This window comes from Lepidothrix coronata, unplaced genomic scaffold (genome assembly GCF_001604755.1).
Source record: "Lepidothrix coronata isolate B3197 unplaced genomic scaffold, Lepidothrix_coronata-1.0 Scaffold31, whole genome shotgun sequence".
In the NCBI taxonomy this organism is placed as follows: domain Eukaryota; kingdom Metazoa; phylum Chordata; class Aves; order Passeriformes; family Pipridae; genus Lepidothrix; species Lepidothrix coronata.
The window spans coordinates 6,101,984-6,108,983 of NW_016690211.1; the positions used below are offsets into that span (position 1 = coordinate 6,101,984).

Here is a 7,000-nt window from a genome sequence, read left to right on the forward strand (position 1 = left end):
ACACCTTCCCACACCTTCCCACACCTTCCCACACCTTCCCACACCTTCCCACACCTTCCCACACCTTCCCACACCTTCCCACACCTTCCCACACCTTCCCTTCCCAAACCTTCCATTCCCTTTCCCTTTGCAATGGGGTGAAGTTTTAAAAATAGAAAATTATAAAGTGAAAGGAAATGGCTAATTTTGATGCCTTTAGATGAGGAGTTTCAAATGGAAGACATTACTTCGCAGCAGACAAGATATTCTAATTGCAATGCTCATCAGGTCTTCCCCCTACAGACTCACAAATACACAATGACCTTCACGGGTTTCATTTTGCATAACTGGTTGTCCTTTGGGAAGAGCCTGGGCCAACTCTCGAGTAGTGAATGCACTAGAATTATTCATATACTGAAACTACTTACTGCAATATCTAGAGCTGCTTGTAACTCTAGCCTCCAGTCGTCTTGGGTACACTTTAACATGACTGTATAGTACTTACCTGGATTTCCTGGTGCATGTAAGCACCACAGATGGTCTGTGAATATGTAAGATTTCAAGAGAACTTTTTTTTCCCCCTCCCCTTTTTTCCTCCTTCTTCAGCTTTCTGGTTATTCACGATTGATCTGAAGGTCCTCTTCTAGAAGTGAAGTACCATAGTTAAGTTTTCTGCACAGCTCTAAAAACGCTAACACTATAAAATTTCTCTCAGTGAGTCCTAGTTACTTGTGGGAAAAGGAAAACAGTGTTATGTCCCATAGTATAGTGAGCAAAACATATTTCATTTTGAAGTAGACTACTATAAAAGCAAATACAAAAATTGCTATATTAAAACCTCAAGGTATTCACCAAAACATTTTTTGAGTTTATGTTTTAATGAAAATGGTTGTGTTTTTCTTCCCTTTATAGAAGATACTTTTTTCCCAGGATGCCTTCCTGGGATGTGAGTGGAGTTTAAAATTAGGCTTATTTACTTATTTATTCTGGCTAGATACATGACTGGCACTTGGTTGCACTGTTTTGTCTTATAGTCAGCAATCTTTCTTTCTCATTTTCATTTGGCAGCAATTTAAATATATCAGTATTAGCAACTGCAACCATATCCTAAAATAAGCCCACTGATGTGCAAGATATCTCCTAGTCTGCTTTTAATTCCAATTAAAGGTTTAGTAGAAACTCTTCCAGAAGGAAACCTAACCTCAAGAAAACTATTTTAATGCTGTAAGAACAACACTCAAGCAAAGCTAAACACAGCTCACTGTAAATTACAGGGCAGTCTTTCCCAGAGTATGGAGGGATATAAGCAGACTCTTCACTCCCACAAATGCCAAAAAACACTGGCAGAGAGAAGTCATTTGTCTAATGTTGAAATTAAGACCCAAGGTGATGTTATTATGATTACAGTTGTGGATATTCTCAGTAGTACTGTTCTGTTTTATGTCCATCCTTGCAGATAGATTTCAGATGTGCAAGCACAGGGGCTAACAAGCTCTCTTGTAGAAAGATCTTTCTATTCCTTTCTCAGAAGACCAGAAAATATGAAAATATGAAAAAATGGAGAAGTGAAGAAAAGTCCACTTGTAAGCTGTCTAACAGTAGGAAGGGATGTGATAGACCTGTAGCTTGACTGAGGTCAAACAGGAGAGAAAGCAGATTCTGTAGGGCCATTACTCTGTGTTTTACATAAATAGCTATGTTGCTGTGTCATGACCTCTGGGCCAAAGATGATATTCTTGTTTAAGGTCACAAGGAAAACAGAAGATGTAAATAGAGCCTGGCAGTTTTTTAAGGAGAAAGGCCTTAATTACATGGAGACAGGCAGACAGTCTGCCTGTGGAAAGCTAACACTGCTTTCTAGGCTTAGTGTAAACTGGCCACCTCCTGAAGAGCTTTCCCATTAGTATTCACATACGAGATCGCTAACCAAAGTAAAATCCCTTGTATTGCACTAACAGACATTGTTACTAAAATGAAACATTTCCTGGATTCCTTTCAATAAAGCTACCAAAAATAGTCTCATACCACTGCCAAAAAGTCAATGCAGTCCAAATTCCCATGGAAAGCATCACTGTGTGCTATTTTCTTCAGCTGATGTATAATCACTTCTCAAATTGAATGCAATGTATCTCACCTGGAATCCAGGAGCCACTGCCATCATCCATAATAAGAAGGCTGTATAGTACATTATTCCTTTCTTTATATGGGTTTTGAAAGCAGAATGCTTATAATAATAAGGTATTTGAGGCAATGTTGTACTATTAGAGTCATTAGATGGATCAAACACAATGTTCTAAAAAAAGTAGTATTCAGCAAAATCTCTATATCAAGACTAAATAAGGTTAACAGAAGTACGTATAGAAATCTGGAGAGTGTGAGGGTTAATCTTGTGAGACATTGAGTTGTCTCATCTTGCTCAGAGCACTAAACATTGTTTAGTCTCTGTAACCAGCCCTAGCAACTCAACTGAATAACTCACAATACCGGATCAAAAAGACTAATGATTCTCTTTAACCCTTCACAAGAAAAAATAAATAAAATAAATCATAGTTTCTTATGTGTTTTTAACTGACCCAGGCCCTCAGTCTACAGTTATGGGATGCTACTCTTTAGCTGAGAACAGCTCTTTCCGACTGAGTTTCAGTACAACTCATCTTTGGGATGCTCTGGATGAACCCAGATGGCTCTTAGGAGCTGCTTTAAAAATCAGTACTTGAGGTTAAGCTTGTACATTCTACATCTGTGGCAACTTCAGCAGTTTATTAGTATGACAGGCTGTGCTATTAGCATTCAATTTCTGTATCTTTTATGAGCTTTGTGTGAGGCTCTGATCTGTGCATTCCTTTGAAATAGGACAGAATCAATATTGTTCCAATTGTGATTTGATTCATTTTGTGTGCAAGATACACAAGAAACTCTCATCCTTAAAAGTATTTCCCTGCCACACAACACTGTTCATTGTGACAGGGAACAGGAAACACTGTGAAAACTGGAGATGGTTAAAGTCAGAAGAATGTTAATTATACAGTGGAAAATTTGCTGAAGCAATGCTTTTCAACCTTGTTCTGTTCAGAAGGCCCCAAAAATCTACAAGTGCATGCAAACCATTTTTCAGAAAAAGAAAAGAAAGTTACTTGCTAATGTATTTGTGTTCAGGTTTGTTTTTTTCACACTTTAGAAAGTAACTGCTAAGCTACAACACTGGTGTAGAGGTTCCTTTTTCAGAAACTGGGATAGGCCACAGGTTCTTTATTATAATGTCCTGTGGTGAAAACCTGGGTTACTAGGATTTTAACCACTGAAAGGTATTTCATTCAGCAAAAGCAGGCTAAAGCAGCATCCATGTTTAAGATGTTGCAAAGAAAACCCATACTAATATCTTCTGACAATTTTTCGGATTTTTCCTGGCTAATGGCTATAACTTAATGATACTTAATTTGATATTTCCTGTCATCATAGATGACCTACTTCCACCAGAATCATTCTTAATTCTCAGTATTAGCTAGCATGGGATCAGATGCTGAATGATTACATAACCATGAACTTGTTGAATAGTGTTGGATAATTTGTCAACCACTTCCCTGGACAATCTGTTCCAGTGCTGGACAACTCTTTCTGTGAAGAAAGCTTTCCTGATATTCAATCTAAATCTCCCTGGCACAACCTGAGACCATTTCACCTTATTCTACCACTTGTTCCTTGGGAAAAGAGACTGACGCCCACCTGGCTACAACCTCCTTTCAGGGAGTTGTAGAGAGTGATGAGGTCTCCCCTGAACCTCCTTTTCTCCAGGCTAAACAACCCCAGCTCCCTCAGCCTCTCCTCACAGGACTTGTGCTCCAGACTCTTCCCCTATTCCGTTGCCCTTCTCTGGACTCACTCCAGCACCTCAATGTCTTTCACAAGTGAGGGGCCCAAAACTGAACATGGGATTTGAGGTGTGGCCTCACCAGTGCTAAGTACAGGGGGACAGTCACTGCCCTGGTCCTGCTAGCCACACTTTTGGTGATACAAGCCAGTATGCCATTGGCTTTCTTGGCCACTGGGCACACTGACGGATCATGTTCAACTGCTGTCGACCAGCACTCACAGGTCCTCTTCCACCAGGCAGCTTTCCAGCCACTTTGTCACAAGCCTGCAAGACTGCCTGGGGTTGTTTTGACCCAAGTGCAGGACCTGGCACTTGGCCTTGTTGAACCTCATACCATTGGCCTCAGATTTTTGATCCAGCCTATGCAAATCCCTCTGCAGAACCTTCCTACCCTTCATCAGATCAATGTTCCCACCCAGCTTGATGTCACCCTCAAGCTGAGTGAGAATTCACTTGATACCCTTATCCAGGTTGTCGATAAATATATTAAACAGAACTGCCTCCCATACTGAGCCCTGGTATGTTTGATATCAAATATATTGATCCAAAGTGGTATTATAGGCTTAAATTTATCCAAAGGATGTCATGGGCTTTCATGTTAAGCATGATCTCAACCAGCTCTTTAATAATGAGAAAAATGCTTGAAAAATAACCTACAGAGGTTTTTGCAACATTTATTTTAAAAAATAGGTTCTTCTCCTATAAGATATACATCCAAAGGGCTACTGACTGTGAGCAATTAAAGATCAAGTTAATTCATTTCTAAACATCAGGCTACTGATTTAATTGCTACGTATGGATTTAGATGCATGAATGTAAATATATATTTGAAAATCCTAAGCCATATAGCCTTCTCGTATATGGATCAAACTGTAGTCAGGCAATCATGTGCCTCAATTACCTTCAGGAAAGGCTTCAGCAGCGCATTTGACATTAAAGGAGGGCTCAAATGGTTCAACACTTGTGTGAGGAGGGAGGACAGAGGATGCGTAGGCCTTCATGCCTTGCCTTGTAATCTCATTCCCTGGGCCTGATCTAGTCATAAAACTGCCATTAGCTCAATGCCTGGATGTGCTGGAAACCATCAGTGGAGTCACTGGTTTGACAGTCAAATGTTGTTATGGCTGATAATGGCTGAAAAATATGGCTGAGTGTCCCCCACTGAGCACAAGAGAGTTAACCTTAGACTTATCTATTTTTCCATAGAGTGTAAAGTCTTTCAATCCTAATTTGTATGCTTTGCAATTACTCCATGTATTTAATAAACCAGGCATCCCACAAATGAATTTTAAGGGGACTAGAGGCTATTATTTTTATCAATTACAAGAATAACTTATAAATAATCATCATGACTTGTTCACTTCCTAGCAGTTCATCTGTTCATCTGTTCTGATGCAGAATAAATTTCTCATTTCATTTCTTTTTCAAGACACGGTCCTGGGTCACATTTGCTGGTGACACAGTAGTTGCCTTGAGACCAGGGATCCCTGTTAGTCCCAGGGTGGCTTCCTAAAAAGTCCATCTTAATGTCTAATATCAGATAAAGTAAGAGACATTTGGGTTAGGTTTGCAGTTTGGGTCTGATTTGTTTCCAGGTTATCCCCCCATTTCTCAGAACATAGCAGGGAATGAGTGCTCTGGGAACGAGAACTCTGAAATCAGAGTGGCAAAGGCAGCTTTTCTCAAATCATAAATCCAAGGGATAGAAATGAATGTCACGCTGTTGGTTTCCTCTCACTGACAAATTCAATTTGTAAGAATTTCTAGCTGTTGTCTAACAAAGCTATTAACTAAAAGGCAAACACAGTGCCTTTCTGAACTAATTTAAAACTTTCACTTTTTTAAATGAGTGGGGAATTGAAAATGACAATTTAAAAGCCAAAGAAATGTCTTTATTTTTAATACTGTAAAGGCTGGAATTTTGCTTTTTGAAGCATACAAAATAGTAACATATGGTGACATTTCAGCAACATGTCATTTCTATTACTAGTCATATAGCATTATTTTATCTCAGTTGCTTTTGAGGTACTTGATTTAGGTACTAACAGCCCAGGGTTAGTGTGAACTATTCATATTCCATAACAAACAAATAATCTCAAAGAAGAGAAATGGAAGGCTGTCTCCATTTTGTTGGTCTAGTTGTTGCAGATCTTTAAAAAAGGCTTCAAATTACAATTTCTATTAATACAGAATTACTACTGTGGTTCTCTTGACATCAGGGATCTCTAAATTGATGTAAAGATGAAGCTGACTGGTGTGACGAAACCCAAGTGTGTGGCTAACACAACAGCCAGTCATGAGATTAGAAGAAATTCTTCTCTGAGAGACTGTAAAATTTTTCATCTGTAGGATGTGAGTAGATCATTCCTGCCGAAGAAGCTGATATCAAGTGAAAAGAGGAAACATATAATTCCTCCATATTCTGACGCACTCAGATGATGTTCTTTTTCATAAAATGAAACATTTATAATTAATCAAAATGATTTTTCATGGTATGTTTTGTAGTGCTTACAGCTTTTACTGATGGTGTTCATGCAACAAAAGTTTCCAACAGCACTGACATTTTCAGAAGGCTTTCTGCAAGTTTGTACTGTGGTCTAAAAAATTTACATGATGATCAATCTTACTACTACATTTTGGAAGAGAAAATATTTAAAACTTTTTACTGCATTGTCTCATCAAACAAGGGAAAGCAGTAAATAAACAATCAATGTGAATAAGACACTTTTTAATGTCTTCTTCATTGCTTCTGTCTTTTACAAGTATTCAGATTTGATCCCCAAAATATGGGCAAACAACACCCTGCATTTTGTAAACATATGTTTATAATCATAGCACTTGGGTTCCAACCATGCAGAAATAATACATGTTCACTCCTAAAAGATAAGGCTCAGACTTTTGGTCTGCCTGCTTTCTGCATCCAGTTATGTATTTTGCTTTTCTGTCATAGCATTTTATTGCCTCAAAGTGACCTTTATCTGTGCTGTGATTTCTCCTCCTTTTCTTTCCCCCTTAAGTATTGATTCGGTCCCGGGTGGCTGAGAGCATCAAAGGCCATGAGGTAACTTCTTGTCTAAGAGCAGAATAAGATGAACTGCAGCACACAGCACAGGCACGCGATCCTACAGCTCAGCATAAGTCTCTGGTTTG

The 7,000-nt window shown here is 38.8% G+C and overlaps 1 pseudogene; it reads right to left on the bottom strand.

The window, feature by feature from the left end:
* LOC108495417 overlaps positions 1-4,851 on the bottom strand; it is an 8,275-nt pseudogene extending 3,424 nt beyond the window's left edge.
* Between the last annotated feature and the right edge of the window lie 2,149 nt (positions 4,852-7,000).